The sequence below is a fragment of the Macaca fascicularis genome, chromosome 15, assembly GCF_037993035.2.
Source record: "Macaca fascicularis isolate 582-1 chromosome 15, T2T-MFA8v1.1".
In the NCBI taxonomy this organism is placed as follows: Eukaryota; Metazoa; Chordata; class Mammalia; order Primates; family Cercopithecidae; genus Macaca; species Macaca fascicularis.
Window position 1 is genome coordinate 124,603,196 of NC_088389.1, and position 18,124 is coordinate 124,621,319.

Below are 18,124 nucleotides of genomic sequence, written 5' to 3' on the forward strand. Positions count from 1 at the left end.
CATTTGAGATTTTTTCTTTTTTTTTTTTTTTTTTTTTTTTTTTTTTTTGAGACGGAGTCTCGCTGTGTCTCCCAGGCTGGAGTGCAGTGGCGTGATCTTGGCTCACTGCAAGCTCCGCCTCCCGGGTTCACGCCATTCTCCGGCCTCAGCCTCCCAAGTAGCTGAGACTACAGGCGGCCGCCACCACGCCCGGCTAGTTTTTTGTATTTTTAGTAGAGACGGGGTTTCACCATGTTAGCCAGGATAGTCTCGATCTCCTGACCTCGTGATCCACCTGCCTCGGCCTCCCAAAGTGCTGGGATTACAGGCTTGAGCCACCGCGCCCGGCCGAGATTTTTTCTTAACGTAAGCATTTATTGCTACAAAATTCCCTCTTAGAACTGCTGTCTCCCTTAAGTTTTGATATACGGTGTTGTGCTTCTCTTAGGTTTTGATATGTTGCATTTTTGTTTCTCAATTTTTTTTTTTTAAATTTCCCATTTGCTTTTCTCTTTGGCCCAGTGGTCATTCAGGAATGTGTTTATTTCCATGTATTTGTGAATTTTCCAGTTGTACTCCTGTTAGGATTTCTAGTTTCACTGTTAGAAAAGATACTTGATATGGTTTCAATCTTGTTAAGGCTTGTTTTGTGGCTTAATATATGACCTATCCTGGAGAATGTTCCTTATGTGTTTAAGAATGTATATCCTGGCCAGGCGTGGTGACTCAGTCTGTAATCCCAGCACTTTGGGAGGCCGAGGTGGGTGGATCACCTGAGGTCAGGAGTTCGAGACCAGTGTAACCAACAGGGTGAAACCCCATCTCTACTAAAAGTACAATACAAAATTAGCTGGGCATGGTGGCGCATGCCTGTAATTCCAGCAACTTAGGAGGCTGAGGCAGGAGAATCACTTGAATTGGGGAGGCGGAGGTTCCAGTGAGTCAAGATTGCGCCATTGCACTCCAGCCTGGGCAACAAGAGCGAAACTCCCCCCACCCCCCGCAAAAAAAAAAGAGAATGTATATCCTGCTCCTGCTGCGTAGAATGTTCAGTATATGTCTATTAATTAGGTTTATCTAATCTAAAGTGTAATTCAGGTCCGGTGATTTGTTACTGATTTTCTGTTTGGGTATCTATCCACTGTTAAAAGTTACTAAGAAAATAAACACTTAAAAAAAACCAAAAGAATTAAAATGGTACACTATAAAGGTGGTAAAAAAGTAATAGAGGAACAACAACAAAAAGACATGAGGCATATAGAATATAAATACCACAGCTGGGTGTGGTGGCTTATGCCTATAATCCCAGCACTTTGGGAGGGCAAGGTGGGTGGATCACTTGAAGCCAAGAGTTAGAGACCAGCCTGGCTAACACACAAAAGCCATCTGTATTAAAAATTCAGAAATTAGTCAGGCATGGTGGCATGCACCTGTAGTCCCAGCTACTTGGGAGGCTGAGATGGGAGGATTGCTTGAGCCTGAGAAGTCAAGGCTTCAGTGAGTTCTGATCATACCACTGCACTCCCGCGTGGGCAACAGAGTGAGACTCTGTCTCTCAAAAAAAAAAAAAAAAAAAAAAAAAGAAATGAAAATGGCAAACAGAAATCTCACCATATCAATAATTACATGAGATGAGAGTGGATTAAACACTCCATTCATAAGTTCAAAAGGTAAAGATGGTTGGGTGTGATGGTTCACACCCGTTAATTCCAACAGTTTGAGCAGCCAAGGTGGGAGGATCACTTGAGCCCAGGAGTTCCAGACCAGCCTGGGCAACAGTGAGACCCTGCCTCTATTTTTTTAAAAAAAGGTAGAGATTACAGCTACTCTGGAAAATGATTTGCCACTTTCTTACAAAGCTAAATGCAATTTCCATATGACCCAGTAATTGTACACTGGGCATTTATCCCCAAGAAATGAAAATTTATGTTCACACAAAACTCTGTACAAGAGTGTTCACAGCAGTTTTATTTGTAACAGACAAAAACTGGAATCCACCCAGATGTCTTTCACCTTGGGAATTGTTAAATTGTGGCACATCCGTACCATGGAATACCACTCAGAAATAAAAAGGAACAAATTATTGGTATATGCAACAACTTGGATCAAACTTGAGGGAATTATACTGAATGAAAATTATACTGAGTTAACCCTGCAAAGTTCTAATCTTTACAATTCCATTTATATAACTTTTTATTTTTTTTTCATTTTTGAGACAGAGTCTCACTCTGTCACCCAGAGTGGAGTGCAGTGGCACAATCTTGGCTCACTGTAACCTCCGTCTCCTAGGTTCAAACAATTATCGTGCCTCAGCCTCCCAAGTAGCTGGGATTACAGGTGCGTTCCACCACACCCAGCTAATTTTTGTATTTTTGGTAGAGACAGGATTTCACCATGTTGGCCAGGCTGGTGTGGAGCTCCTGACTTCAGGTGATCCACCTGCCTCGTCCTTCCAAAATGCTAGGATTACAGGCGTGAGCCATTGTGCCTGGCCATGTGTTATCAGTGTTTTAAAACATCTGCAATAGGGCCAGGCGCGGTGGCTCACACCTGTAATCCCAGCACTTTGGGAGGCTGAGGCGGGCGGATCACGAGGTCAGGAGCTTGGGACCAGTCTAGCCAACATAGTGAAACCCCGTCTCTACTAAAAAAATACACAAAAGCCAGGCGTGGTGGTGTGTGCCTCCAATCCCAGCTACTCAGGAGGCTGAGGAGAATCGTGTGAACCCAGGAGGCAGAGGTTGCAGTGAGCTGAGATTGCACCACTGCACTCCAGCCTGGGCAACAGAACGAGACTCCGTCTCATCAAAAAAAAAAAAAAAAAAAAAAATCTGCAGTAGGATTTTGTATTTTTTCTTTGATTAAGAGATTTTGAGGGTCTTAAAATACCAAGCATAATAAGATAGATGTTCAGCACAGGATTATGCTGTCTATCCATTTGTTTAAAGTTTACTTTTAATATACAGTGTTCTGACTTTTTCTCAAACAGGAATTGTATATTTCATGTTGTTTATTAGTGTCTACTGTGAAATGGAGGGGCGTGTCTTTACTTCCATCCCATCCTTAAACTATTTAGTTTATTTATTTTTTTAAATTTATGTTTTTTTTTTTTGAGATGGAGTCTTGCTCTGTTGTCCAGGCTGGAGTGCAGTGGCGCAATCTTGGCTCACTGCAACCTCTGCCTCCTGGGTTCCAGCGATTCTCCTGCCTCAGCCTCCCAAGTAGCTGGGGTTACAGGCATGTGCCACCACACCCGGCTTTTTTTGGGGTATTTTTAGTAGAGATGGGCTTCACCACGTGGGCCAGGCTGGTCTTGAATGCCTGACCTCAAGTGATCCACCAGCCTTGGCTTCCCAAAATGCTGGGATTACAGGTGTGAGCTTCGGCGCCCAGCCAACAATTCTTTATCTAAGGTCATCCTCTATGGACCAGAGAACTCTGGGAATTTCTTGCCTCTCGGGACCCAGAACCAGAGAAACAGCAGAGCACAGGGTGACTTGTGGGTTCCCACAATCAGAAGGCCACTCAGACCTGCTGTTTCCCACCCCTGACAGGCAACAGAAGGCCTCCAGGTAAGCCCATTCCTTCTCCAGATGCAACTGGGACTCTTCAGACTACCAGACAGGCTGCACCACCAGCAAAGGGGATGGATACAGGCGCCACACCAACAATAAGCAACCAGGGAAGGCTCCATATTCCTTCTGGGCCTGGGGCTGCCTTTTCAAAGGAAAAATATCTAAAAAGGCAGAACCTGCAAGAGAGGTGCAGCTACGTCAGTGACCTGACCAAGGAAGGCCCTTTGTCCCTGCAGGTTTGAGATGGAGAGTCTCCTCCCAACCCAGACACAGAGGCAGAGGTGGTGGAATAGGTGAGGGGATACTGGGAAGAGGAATCCTTCCAACCCCACCTCACCGACATCTCCCCTAGCCCACCCCACCCCACCCCACCCCACCCCACACACTACCACAAGCCTGGTAAACCCTTCTGCACCCTCAGCCAGCACCAGCAGAGAGCAGTGGCACTAAATCCACTGAGGAAGTAAAAGCAAAACCTTAAAGGCTCCAATAATCAAACTATCATTGAAGCCTCCTCCCCAGTCCACAAAATAGTCTAAGGCCCACATGCCAAGCCCAAACAAAGTGCTTCCTTGCTAAAATTAAAGATGTAAATAGCACCTTGCATTACATAACATGACAGACAAAAGGGCCAGGATACAATCATCACACCATGAGCCAAGAAAATCATGACTTGAATGAGGAAAGACAATCAACTGACCCCAACTGAAATGAATCAGAGGTTGGACCCATCTGAAAAGGATCTTAGAGCAGACATCTTTTTCAAATGCTTCAGTGATCATTTACAAATTTTCTGCAATCAAATGAAAACAAAATTTAAAATTTCAGCAAAGAAATAAAGGTTACAAAAAATGAACAAATGAAATTATGGAACTAAAAATACAATAATAGAAGTGAAAACTCACTGGGCACAGTGGCTCCCGCCTGTAATCCCAGCAATTTGGGAGGCCCAGGCAGGTGGATCATGAGGTCAGGAGAGCAAGGTCATCCTGGCCAACATGGTGAACCCCCATCTCTACTAAAAATACAAAAAAAACTTAGCTAGGTGTGGTGGCGGGCGCCTGTAGTCTCAGCTACTTGAGAGGCTGAGGCAGGAGAATTGCTTGAACCCGGGAGGTGGAGGATGTAGTGAGCCAAGATTGTGCCACTGCACTCCAGCCTGGTGCAAGACTGAGACTCCATCTCCAAAAAAAAAAAAAAGTGAAAACCAAACATTGCTAGATTTTCTTAATATTAGAATATTAGAATTGAAATGAGCAAGATCATTCTAGTGCTTTCCTTTTCATCCTATTATATTGTGTTGTTTTTAATTACAAGTTAAAAATTTTTTTATACAGCCATATTAATCTGTCTTGTTTTTTCTATTGCTTAATTCAAAATGTATTCTGCAGACATAGTGGCTGAATAAATTTAGAAAGAAAAACAAGATCCAACCATATGCTGCCTACAAGAGACTCCCTTCAACTGTAAGAACACGCAGACTCAAAGAAAAGTGGTGGGAAAAGGTATTCTATGCAAACAAAAACAAAAAGGGCAAGAGTAGCTACACTAATACAAAATACTTAGACTTTAAGCCAAAAACTGTAAAAAGAGAAAAAGAAGACCATTATGTAAAAGGCCATATCAAATAATCAATACAGCAGGAAGATGTAACAGTTACATATATTCATCCAACATTGGAGCACCTAAATATATAAAGCAATTATTAATAGACCTAAAGGGAGCAATGAAGTCTATATGAATTTTAAAAGTCAAAAATTGTATCAATTATCTTTTCTAACCACAATAGAATAAAACTAGAAATCAGTAACAGGAAGAATTTGGAAACTGTACAAATATGTGAACATTAATATGTTCCTGAATAACCAATGGGTCAATGAAGAAATTTAAAAAGAAATTTAAAACTTTCTTGAGAAAATGTAAAAAGAAATTTAAAACTAAAAATGTTGTTTCCATATGAAAATGGAAACACAACATTCCAAAACCTATGTGATACAGCAAAAGTAGTTAAAAAGCAAGGGGACAAAGTTAAAGTGTAGAGCCTTAATTAGTCTTCTATTTGCTTGTCAGTTTATGCAAGCAGTGTTAAGTTGCTATCAGTTTAAAATTAAGTTATAAAATAGTATCACAAGCCTCATGATAACCTCAAATAAAACAACACATAAAAAGGATACACACAAAGTAAGAAGCAAAAAAAAAAAAAAAAAAAACCCATATCAGAGAAAATCAATTTCACTAAAAAGAAGACAGGAATAAAAACAAAACAAGACAGAAAAAAAAGGGAAGAGAAGACCACAAAACAACTGAAAATAACAAGATAGCAAGAGTAAGCCTTTACTTATGAGTAATAACAATGACTGTAAATGGACAGAACTCTCCAATCAAAAGACATACATGGCAGAATGGATTAAAAAATAAGACCCATTTATCTGTTGCCTACAAGAAACACACTTCACCTATAAAGGCACACATAGGCTGAAAATAAGGGGATGGAAAATATATTCCCTGCCAATGGAAACCAAAAAAAGAACAGAAATAGCTGTACTTATATCAGACAAAATAGACTTTAAAACAACAACTATAAGAAGAGACAAAGAAGGCCACTATTCAACGATAAAGGGGTCAATTTAGCAAGAGGACGTAAATATTGTAAATATTTAAGCACTCAATACCGAAGCACCCAGATATATAAAGGAAATATTATTACAGTCAGAGAGCTAGAACTCAATACATTTATAGCTACAGACTATAAAAAAGCTATATAAAAGACTATAAAAAGTACTATTAAAGCTGGAGACACCCCACTTTCAGTATTGAACAGATCTTCCAAACAGAAAATTAAGAAGCACTTAACTTAATCTGCATTATAGACCAAATGGACCTAATAGATATTTACAGAATATTTCATCCAAGAGCTGCAGAATACACATTATTCTGCACATGGCTCATTCTTAAGCACATACGATATGTTAGGTCACAAAAGAAGTCTTAAAACATTAGAAAATTTAAATAATATCAAGCATCTTCTCTGACTAGAAAGGAATAAAACTAGATACCAACAAGAAGAGAAATTTTGGAGACCATACAAGCACATGGAAGTTAAACAATATGCTCCTGAATGACCAGTGAGTATTAAGATGAAAATTGAAAACTTTCTTGCAACAAATGGTAATGGAAACACAATATACCAAAACTTACAATACACAGAAAGCACTGCAAAGGCAGAAATTTATAGCTATAAGTGCCTACCCTCAAAAAAGAAGAAAATCTTCAAATAAACAACTTACAAACTAGAAAAGTAAGAGCAAACTAAATTCAAAATTATGAGAAAAGAAAGATCATAACAGAAATAAACAAAATTGAAATAAAAAATACCCAAGATCAACAAAACAAAAAGTTGGTTTTCTACAAAGTTAAACAAAATCAAAACACCTTTAGCCAGGCTAGCTAAAAAGAAAGAGAAAATTCAAATAAAATCAGAGATAAAAAGGAGGCATTACAACGGATACTGCAGAAATTCAAAGGATCATAACTTACTACTACATGCCAATAAATTGGAAAACCTAGAGAAACTGATAAATTCTTAGACATAAACAACCTATCAAGATTAAACCATGAAAACATCCAAGACCAGAACAGATCAGTAGCAATAACATTGAAGCCATCATAAAAAGTCTCCCAGTAAAAAAAAGCCCAGGAACTGATGGCTTCACTACTGAATTCTACCAAACATTTAAAGAACTAGTACCAATCCTACTCAAGCTATTTTGAAAAACAGATGAGGGAATACTTCCAAACTTATTCTATGAGGCCATTATTACCCTGATACCAAAATCAGACAAAGACATCAAAAAAGTAGACCAGTATCTCTAATTAATATTGATGCAGAAATCCTCAACCAAATACCAGCAAAGCAAATTAAACAATACATTGAAAAGATAATTCATCATGATCAAGTGGGATTTATCCCTGGGATGCAAGAACGGTTCAACACACAATCAGTGTGATACATCACATCAACTGAATAAAGGACAAAACCATATGATTACTTCCACTGAAGCTGAAAAAGCATTTGATAACATTCAACATCTCTTCATGCTATAAATTCTCAAAACACTGGGTACAGAAGAAACATACCTCAACATAAAAGCCCATATATGAGAGACCAACAGCTAGAATCATAGGGAATGGGGAAAAACGGAAAACCTTTTCTCTAACATCTGGAACATGATAAGGATGTCCACTGTCACCACTGTTACCTATCATAGTACTGGAAATCCTAGCTAGAGCAATCAGTGCAGCCCCCTATACCATCCCCAACCCACCCCCAGCCTCAGGCAATGCAGCACCCGGTAGCATCCCTAACCTGCCTCTGGCTGCAGGCATTGTAGCCCCCCCCCAACCATGGCTCACCAAACCCGCCCCCACTATGGGCTGTGCCAGCAGCTGATAGTGTTCCCAACCCGCCCCCTGCTGCAGGCAGAGTAGCTGCGGATATGCACCTACCCCGCTGCTTTTCTACCACTCTAGCTGCAGTCTTCCTCGTGGCCACCAACTTCAGTGAAGCTCAAGCTCCAGCCTCCAGCCTGTGGCAGGGGCTCCCTCTTCTCCTGTAGCAGGGCACAGAGAAACTTCCGCTGCAGGCAGCCCTCCTACTGCTCAGGCAGCGCTGCAGTTTCCATCTTCGCCACCCACCACAGTGAGGTGAACTGTGGAACAGCAAGCTCCAGCCTCCACCTACCACAGCGAGGAGAGCTGCGGAGCCGAAGCCGCAAGCTCCAGCCTCCAGCATGCCGCAGGTCGGGCTTCCAAGCCCGATATGGACCAGCAGAACCAACAAACTCAGAAGAGCCTGGAATGGTCTAAGGCCGCCTTAGCATGCTTTATATACCAAGGTTCCTGGACTACATGTTCTGATTGGATGAGAGCAGATCTTAGGCTAACCAATCAGAACATGATAATAAAGTCCAATCAGAATAGGCTTAGAGGTTTTCTCTCATCCAATCAGAACATGGGTGGCCACGACAGAGACGGAAGTGTCGCCAAAGTGGTAAGACCTGGGCAAGGCAGAGCTGCTCCCTGCCCTTCTACAGGAGGAGAAAAGGGAGCACCGCTGCCACAGGCTGGAGGCTGGAGCCTGCAACACCATGGCTCGCCTTGCTGAGGTTGGTGGTGGTGATGGAGACTGCATTGCGCCAGCTGGGAGTGGTAGAAAGGTGAAGGCAGGGTAAGTGCGTATCTGCTGCTGCACTGCCTGGCGGTGGAGAGTGGGTTGGGGGCACTATTTGGGGCATCACTGCCTGCAGCGGGGAGTGGGTTGGGGTGCTATCCAGGGCTGTGCTGCCTGCGGTGGGGGGCAGGTTGGGGTGCTATGCTGGGCATTGCTTCCCACGGCCAGCAGCAGGTTGGGGGCACTACTGGGTGCTGCAGTGTCTGAGGCGGACAGGGATTAGGGGTGCTATCGGGGGATACACTGCTGGTGAGTGGGGGGTGGTGTTTAGGGCACTATTGGGGGATACACTGCCGGTGGGGGTTAGGGAAATATCAGGCTGCACTGCCGATGGCAGAGGTGGCTGCCACAGTGGTGGTTTCTAGGGAAGGAGCCAGACTCGAGACTCCTGGTTGTGCTGTAGTGTGGCGGGTGCACAGCATTTCCATGGGAATCTAGAACACTGCAGGACCTCCACACCCGCTGTAGTGTCTGGATCTGCGTCCTCTCATTCTGTGTGGCAGAGACAACCTGGGACCCCCAGGCATGGAGTAGCAGGCACCATGGGCAGACAGGGCCCAGTGGGTGGAGGCATCAGGAATGGAAACCGGCACTTGAGTGTGGGGGGAGGTGGCTGGGTCTGAGTTTCTGCTGTTCCTGGTCCTGAGGACCGCAGCCCCGTTGCCCAGCAATTCCTGTGGAGTGGGTAGCCAGCCACTATGGAGTCTCCAGTCCCCACCCTGGGCCCCAGTTCCTGGCCCCTTGGGCCAGAGGAGAGGCTGGACTTTGGAGGGTGTGAGTGCCTTCCGTGAACCATCCCCTCCCACCCAGTGGCCAGCCTAAGGTGAGGCTTTGCTACCTCTCTCTCCATCCTGTTCTAGGCTTTTCTGGCTTTGCAAGCCAAGCTGCTCTGTGCCAGGAGGAGGAGCCCCTGCTACACTCTGGAGGCTGGGGCATGCCACACTGTGGCTCACCTCGCTGCCACCACCTGCTGCAGTGGGTGGCCGTGACAGAGACTGCAGCGCACTGGAGCAGTAGCAGCGTGGCTGATTATGGCCAGGGTCAGGGCAGGGATGTTGCAGTGGCCAGGGGGTAGGAACCTTGTAGGGTGGGCCGGTGCATTGAGGGCGACAGCAGGAGTGGTTGTATTGGCATTGGCGCTAGTGGTGGCAGCCCCAACAAGTCTGCGGTCAGGGAAGTGGGAGTGGGAGAGCAGTGGTGGCCTACCTGGCCTGGCGTGGGTAGGAAGCTGTGGGTGCTGTATCATGGGCCTCAGTGGCAGCAGTGGAGGCACAGCCAGGGTAAGGAGGAGTCCTTCCCGTTTTCCTGCAGAATCCGAAGTCTCTTCCTCCTGCTGACACCTGAGCCAGGTGTGAGTGGAGCCTTATTTCACTCTTTAACAAAACTGATGGGGTGACTAAAATTGGTGTATCTTTTTGCTTGTTTTTGTTGTTGTTATGACAAAGTCTTAAACTTTTTCAAATTTCTTGAATCAAGGAGGGGAATCAAGGTATCGTAATAGGCCTTCCGATTCCCTCACCTGTTCTTTTTCCTTTCTTCCAGTCTGTTTTTTTCTTTTTCTCATCATCATCTTCTTGTTCCTCTTTATTTGCTTATGCCGCTACTTCTATTTTTTGTTTCTATTCTTGTTTCTGCTCCTCCTCCTTTTGTTTGCTTTTTCCCAAGCAATGGCATTAACAAACAAAAATGGAGTTAAAAGTAATCTACTTGTCAGTGTGTTGTATTTTAGAAATAATCGGTCCCATTAATATGTTTTAGAGATTTGCATAATTCTGTAGTTACTTGAATAGCTATGCTTTCCTGATCCAGTTAATGCATTCTAAGTAGTTACTCAAGGAATTTTAAAAAAGGAATTGAAAAAACGATACAATATAGATTTGTTTCTTTAAAGTAGTCAATAAAATGCATAAACTTCTAGATCAAAAAAAAAAGAGCTCATACTAAAGGTTGTAATACTAGGAATAAAATAAAGCTCAATACTGCAGGTTCTTAACGGCAAAAATTAATAAAGCATTGTTTTTGGTTGTGAATCCTGGCCTTAAAACAGACACAGGATCCCCCCTTCCTTTTTTTGTTGCAAAGATGTGGTGACAAACAAGGTTTGCTCATGCAGATAATGCTCTTGAAAATAGTGGCAGAAAAATACCATAAAGGGAAATATAGTTCACTTAATGATCTCATAAATTGGAACTTAATTCTTCCCTGTGCCTCTTGCCTATCTCCGGACTAACATGTGAGAGAGGTGAAACGGCTGTTTGCTAACAATATTTTACTTGATGCTTCTTTTTTTAAATTCCTTGAGTAACTACTTAGAACGCATTAACCGGATCAAGAAAGCATAGCTATTATTTCTAAAATACAACACACTGACAAGTAGATTATTTTTAACTCCATTTTTGTTTGTTAATGCCATTGCTTGGGAAAAAGCAAACAAAAGGAGGAGGAGCAGAAACAAGAATAGAAAATTTTATTTGAAGATGACTCTAGGACAGTAATTCTACTGCCAGTTCTTCCTTAGGGTGCTAATGCCAGGAAACATCAGTAGAGGAGTGGGGAACAGAGACAGGAAAGGAATGCAGCAGTTAAAGGAAACTTCATCAAGAAAGTATCCACTGTGGCAGCCAGGACTCAGCCCGGCCGGTTTCCTCCAAGAGACAGCATAGAACATGTGCCTCAGAGTCATTCCAGCCAGAGAAAAGGAGCTGGGGTATTTATCCACCAATACCCACCAGTCACTCCTTGGGGTTCCTTTCAAGGGCATGATTCCTCCAGAATGTCCTGCCTGTGCTGCAAGGGTCAGACCTGGGATTGAGGGCAGGGCCCCTGACAGTGCCTCCAGCAGTGAGCAGGAACACAGCCTGGTGTGGAGAGTTTCAGTCATTCAGTGACTCCAACGCGCGTGTGCACACACACACACCACACTCCAACACCAACACAGTGCATATGTACATACACATACATGCATACATGACTGTTACCCACTTAGATCCTTGTGAATCCATGGAATAGAAACAAAAAATAGAAGTAGCGGCATAAGCAAATAAAGAGGAACAAGAAGATGATGATGAGAAAAAGAAAAAAACAGACTGGAAGAAAGGAAAAAGAACAGGTGAGGGAATCGGAAGGCCTATTACGATACCTTGATTCCCCTCCTTGATTCAAGAAATTTGAAAAAGTTTAAGACTTTGTCATAACAACAACAAAAACAAGCAAAAAGATACACCAATTTTAGTCACCCCATCAGTTTTGTTAAAGAGTGAAATAAGGCTCCACTCACACCTGGCTCAGGTGTCAGCAGGAGGAAGAGACTTCGGATTCTGCAGGAAAACGGGAAGGACTCCTCCTTACCCTGGCTGTGCCTCCACTGCTGCCACTGAGGCCCATGATACAGCACCCACAGCTTCCTACCCACGCCAGGCCAGGTAGGCCACCACTGCTCTCCCACTCCCACTTCCCTGACCGCAGACTTGTTGGGGCTGCCACCACTAGCGCCAATGCCAATACAACCACTGCTGCTGTCGCCCTCAATGCACCGTGGAATAGATGATAAGGCGGGAATCAGAGGGAAGAGCATAATTAAGGGGAGTGAAAGTCTTGGGAACAGAATGCAAATTTGGGCAGAAAATGAAGGGGGAAGTGGAGTGGTCTGGACACCAAATGCCTGCTGGGTGGCATCTGCTCTACACAAACTGTCACTAATTCTCCAAGCAGCCTTGTGGGGTAGAAGAAATTTCCCTCAATTTACATATGCAGAAATGTAGTTCAGAAAAGAAAACTGATTTTACTAATGTCTCATATCAAGTTAGTGGGTGATAGATATGGACTCCCAGATCTGTCCACAAAGCCTACAAATTCTCCCTTGTTAGGCAGGCTGGGCACCAGGCCCTGCTTCTAGGCTCCGCTCCTTTTCCTGCTAGTCAATAATGGCAGAATTGACAGAAACGTTATCCCCCTTCACCACCTGAAGCAGAGCCAATGAGAAGGGCTGGGGAACATCCATGAGGCCCTGCACCCACCATTCAATGTCTTCAGGATTGTGGTCCCTCAGGACTCTTGCAGCACGTGCTGGCAGCACTCGCAGTGTCTGGGTGTCTTGTGAAGTTGTACAGGATCTAGTAGAGGCCACTGGCTGTGCAGTCATATCCTAAGAGGCAGCCAGGTAGGTTTGGGCCACTTGGCTGCTTCAGCACCAGAGGATGGACAGCGCCCATGCATCCAGGCCCTGGGGAGACTGGGGAAAGGGAAAGGAAGGGCAGAATGGAGTGATATAGGGTCCATCTACCATGTCCCTGAATGGAGAGACCCCTGTTCTTACAGTAGTCCACAATGGGACCACCACTGCCACTAATGAAGATGCCAGCCTCCATATATGTCCTTGTCTGACAACTCCTTCCCACTTTCATCCTGGAGACAAGACCTCTGAACACACTAGCTTTGAGGGTACCTGAGTGTAACCTGAGATAGTTCCTGAAGACTTTTCATCCAAGCAGAATCCCTCCCTTGCCATCTCCAAACCTGCCCCACAAGCTCCCTCCCTGGTCTCTTGGCTCTTGTTTGCCGCTTCCACTCAGCCTTCTACAGTCATCTCTAAAACGTGGCTGACTGTCCCTCCTTTATCCAGCACCTTCCATGGCTCCCCAGAGCCCTCCAGATCAAGTTCAAGTTCTTTGATCAGACACTTGATCTCAAGCTGCATTCCACCTCCTGAATTAAGATCCCGGAGACGCCCACCTTGCCCAGCACAAGTGCATCACTGAAGTCCGAAGTCTTGAACATGGCCTTGGCCTTAAGGGTGTCACCAACACCCTGGCTAGTAAGGGTGCAGTGCTGCTCCACGATGATGGTGTCTAAAGTTGTGCACCAGGTCATAGGCCCTGCAGAAGTATCACCCCTCAGGAGTGAGGTAGCACAGGAAGTCTGTGCACAGGCAGATCTGCTGATGCCATTAAACTATGAGGGCATGGAACTCCAAGATGGTGGCAACATAATCACTAGAATTCTTGCAGAGTGAGGCTGGGGAGAGGAAGCAGCTGCACAACACATATGAAACCCTAGAAGCAGTTCCCAGCCAGAATCTCAGGACCACATTATATCCAGATACGGGTGCCCTCTGAGAACACTTCTCTCTCTGCCTCCTACTCTGAGCTGCCTCCTGGCCCCACATGCCCCAGCCTGGCCCAGGGCTTGGAGCCCAGCAGATGTTCCTTCAGTCCATGGTGTTGACTGCTCCCTGGGCCAGGAGAGCCCTTGGTGACTCTGTGACTCCTCCTGTGGAACCCCTGACTGTGCCTTGGGACCTCCCAATTCCCATGGGAAGCCCCCACAGCTCTGGATTGCCCCACCAGCCCCATAGGCCTTACTTGGTGCCTTAGCCCTCCCAGAACATGACATGTTTCTCAGAATGTGGTTGATGTCCAGGGCCATCTGTGGATGTTTGCTGGGGGCCTCTTGTTGTTCTCCTTTATGGTCTGTAGGGCAAGCAGGGCCAAAAGGAGAAACCAAGCCAACCTCAGAATGGACAAGCCAACCTCAGAATGGACAAAAGGCTCACTGCCACAAATGGTAACCACCAAACAGTCAGCAGTGCTTCTGGAAAGAAAGGTTTCATTCTGCAAAATGCTCCTTGTTTGGCTTCTTTCTGAAGCCAGGGAAGGGTACCAAGCCCAGTTTACCTCCGGTGCCTACATTACCATCTGTGCCTAGGATGTGCGATGGGCCCCTGTTCCCACTGCAGGGTTGACGTTCCCTCCAGCTGGAGACCTGGGCTCCTGACACCGCCTGACCTGTTCGTCCTGCTCCGGATGAGGGTGGAAAGGCTGTACCTGGTATTTTCCTAGGTCCTTGGTTTCCGCCGTCCAGACATCCAGCAGCAGTGACCATGCCCAGCCGCACACCTCAAAGTGGACTCCCCTGTAGAGCAGCTGAGACGTCTACAGACAGAGGAGTGCCTGGTGAGACAGGCTGCGGGGTCTCCGGGGAGGACCGGGGGCCAGAAGATTCTGGAGGTTTCCAGTCTTGGGCTCTGTGGTTCCTCAAAGAGGTTAGGTTTACCTAAAACCAGGCCTCCCCTCCCACGATTCAAAGAGTGGATGCGTGCTCTGCATCAGGAACTCTGATCTGGACCTATTTTTTCATTTAGGCCTCCAAGAGACAACCCTTAATCTCTGAGCTAGGGATGGCCCAAGCTCTGGCATGAGATTCTCTTCTAGAAACGTGATGCTTGCAGGGACAGGTGGAAAAGCTGGTGATCAGGCCTGCTGCCCTCCGGGTAAGGACAGTGTGCCACCCACCCTCTGAGAGGCAGGTGGTGCCAGACCACAGCACTGGGTGCCTGTACACCTGGCTCTGCAGACACCGGTCATGGAGGTCCTCCCCTCTTCACATTATTACCTTCTTGCTGTTCCTAGACTTCTTCTAGTCATTAAGCACTTTGGGCCATTTTTCTGTGCATCTGATCTGACATTTTTGCTCTCAGATGGAATGCGATAAAGTAAGCCAAGCCACCAGGATTCCTGGAGGGGACCTGGGGTGCTGGGTCTTGGGCTCCAGGGCCCTGATGGGACTGAACTAGAAGGAGCCAGGGAAGGAAAAACACTGGGAGTGGGACCCTATGACCCAATGGCCATTGGTGGCCTGGGTCCCAAGACACCCTGTCCTCAGGCCACAGACACCATGGGCTTTGGTCAGGACCCAGTCTCCCAGTAGTGTCCTGGCACTAGCGGGTGCTGACCCCTGAGCCACAACCGCAGTTCTGGGTTTTGGGTTTGGTAAAACCAACTCAGGGACAGAGTTCTGGGGTTGGGTTTGGCAGAAACCATGGTGCCTCCCAGGGATGGTGTGTCACTCCTACTTGCCATGAAATGGCACACAGGCTGTCCTCCTGCCCATCCCATCCTGCTGGACAGGATGAAAGAAGTCAGGGAACAGACAGGGTGGACATCTGGGGTGCAGCGAGAGGCACGTGCATGCTGGGAGGTCAGACCCTGCAAGGACTGTGGGGGCATCAGGTAGAGTGGGCTCCAGGTGTACCCTCAATGCACTGGGCAGGTCTCAGGCCAGGTTCCCTGGACCCCGCCTGGGTGATGTGGTCCCTCCCTGGGGGACTGCTGTCAGGCCCCAGCCACCCACCCTGGGCAGCACTGTCCCAACTCAAGACTAAACTTTCTGAGTCCTGAGACAGGAAAGTGCTGTCCAGGCCTGACAGACTGGGAGGACCTGTTAAGTCCTCCATCCCTAGACCAGCCTTCCACACAGCATGGACAGTCTCCTACCTTTACCTTCAGGGCACTGACTGACCCATCTCACTCTAAGGCAACCAAGGCAGAGCTGAGGACCTGTGCCAGGCTAGGAGCCAGTCCCCCACCATAAATGCGCCTGAGGGAAGCACCATTCCTGTCTCAATCCTCCACAAGTTTCAGCCCAGGAGACACACAGGTAAGGGAGGATGGAGCCTCACTGCTGGCTGACACTGGAAAAGCTGGACCTGGGAGAAGAGGGAGCGCAGGAATGCCAGGGGATGCTCCAGGCCCATGGAGAGCTCGGGTTGCACCATGGGGCTGACACTCCTGGGCTGGAGGCTGTGCCCTCTGCAGGATCTGAGAAAGTCCAGACCTGAGATAGGACAGTGCTGCCCATGGTGGGTGGCTGGGGCCCGACAGCAGTCCCCCAGGGAGTGACCACATCACCTGGCTGGGGTCCAGGGAGCCTGGGCTGAGACCTGCCTGGTGCACCTGGAGCCCACCCCACCTGACACCCCCACAGTCCTCACAGGGTCTGACCTCCCAGCATGCACCTGCCTCTCCCTGCACCCCAGGTGCCCACCCTGCCTGTTCCCTGGCTTCCTTCATCCTGTGCAGCCCATAGACTGTGACCATCTCACCAGCCACTCTGGCCCTTCCTCCTGGTCCCCTTCTCCCAGGTCCCGCTTTTCCAGGGTCAGCCAGGAGGGAGATTCCATCCTCCCCTCCCTATGTGTCTCCTGGGCTGAAACTTGCAGTGGACTGGGACAGGGATGGTGCTTCCCTCAGGCCCATTTAGAGAGGGGACTGGCTCCCAGCCTGGCACAGATCCTCAGCTTTGCCTTGGTTGCCTTAGAGTGAGATGGGTCAGTCAGTGCCCTGAAGGTAAAGGTAAGAGACTGTCCATGCTGTGTGGGAGGCTGGTCTAGGAATGGAGAACTTAACAGGTCCTCCCAGTCTGTCAGGCCTGGACAGCAATGTCCTGTCAAAATCTCTGAGCAGGATCTCCCAGGTCCATCCAAACACCTGCTTTGTCCACTTTTGACTGGGTCTATGGGCACCACTGGGCCATCCCAGCTGTCCACAGGGCCCTTGATAATGTGCATTGCACCTGACATCTCCCAGCAGTGCTCAGTAGCCCCTGCTGACCAGATCCCTGCTGACCAGATCCTGCACATCAGGTCCTCACTGATTAGAATCCCATGACCAGCCTCACTAACCAGGCCCCCAGTGACCAGGACCTTACTGACCAGGGGCTCACTGACAAAGCCTCACTGACCAGGTCCCAGTGATCAGGTCCTTACTGATGAGGCCTCACTGACCAGGTTCTTACTGACCAAGTCCTTACTGACAAGGCCTCACTGACCAGGTCCTTACTGACAAGGCCTCACTAATCAGGTTCCACCGATCATGGCCCCACAGATGAGGCCCCACTGACCAGGCCTCCAGGGAACAGGCTGCCACTGACCAGACCCCTACTAACCAGGCCTGAGGTGACCAGATGCCCCTGACCGTGACCCTAGTGAGTAGGACCCACTGAATAGGCAACCACTGCTCAGATCCCCGCTGACCAGGTCACCCCATAAACCAGTGCTACAAAAGCCACCACTGACCACGCACGCTCTGAACAGGTCCCCACTGATTAGGTTCCACTGACCAGGCTGCCCTGACCAGGGCCCCACTAACAAGAACCTCACTGATGAGGACATGCCCTGCTGACTAGGTCCCATGTGACCAGCCTCCACGGAATAGCACCCCTTGACCTGGTCACCAGTGACCCAGCCCATGCTGACCAGGTCTCCACTGACAAAGTCCCACAGCCCAGTTTTACACTGAGCAGACACCAAACAAGTGGCTGCCACTAGGTCCCTACTCACCAAGACCCCATTACTAGATCCCCCTAATGAGACCCTCTCTAAGCAGACCCCTGCTGACCACGCCCCCAATAAATAGGCCTCACTGACCAAGTCCCAACTGACTAGTCCACTGACCAGGCCCACACTGATCAGGGGCCTTCTAACCACACCAGAAGGCCAAGCGGCAATGAGATATTTCATCCGGCAGGAGTAGGAGCAAGACAGAGAGAAGAAGGAGGTGCCACA

General features: G+C 47.4%; 1 protein-coding gene across 2 annotated transcripts in view; it reads right to left on the reverse strand.

Annotated features, from left to right (window-relative positions):
• Window positions 1-12,877: 12,877 nt before the first annotated feature.
• LOC102119531 (ankyrin repeat domain-containing protein 18A) overlaps window positions 12,878-18,124 on the reverse strand; it is an 81,849-nt gene continuing 76,602 nt past the window's right edge. Inside the window, exons 20-21 of one of the 2 annotated variants that reach the window (XR_012424931.1) lie at window positions 14,607-14,714; window positions 12,878-13,015 (exon numbers count right to left, since the gene is read on the reverse strand). The gene's annotated coding sequence lies outside the window, so the exon portion shown is untranslated. The remainder of the gene's footprint in view (window positions 13,016-14,606; window positions 14,715-18,124) is intronic. The other variant, XM_045372927.3, reaches the window with a different exon arrangement.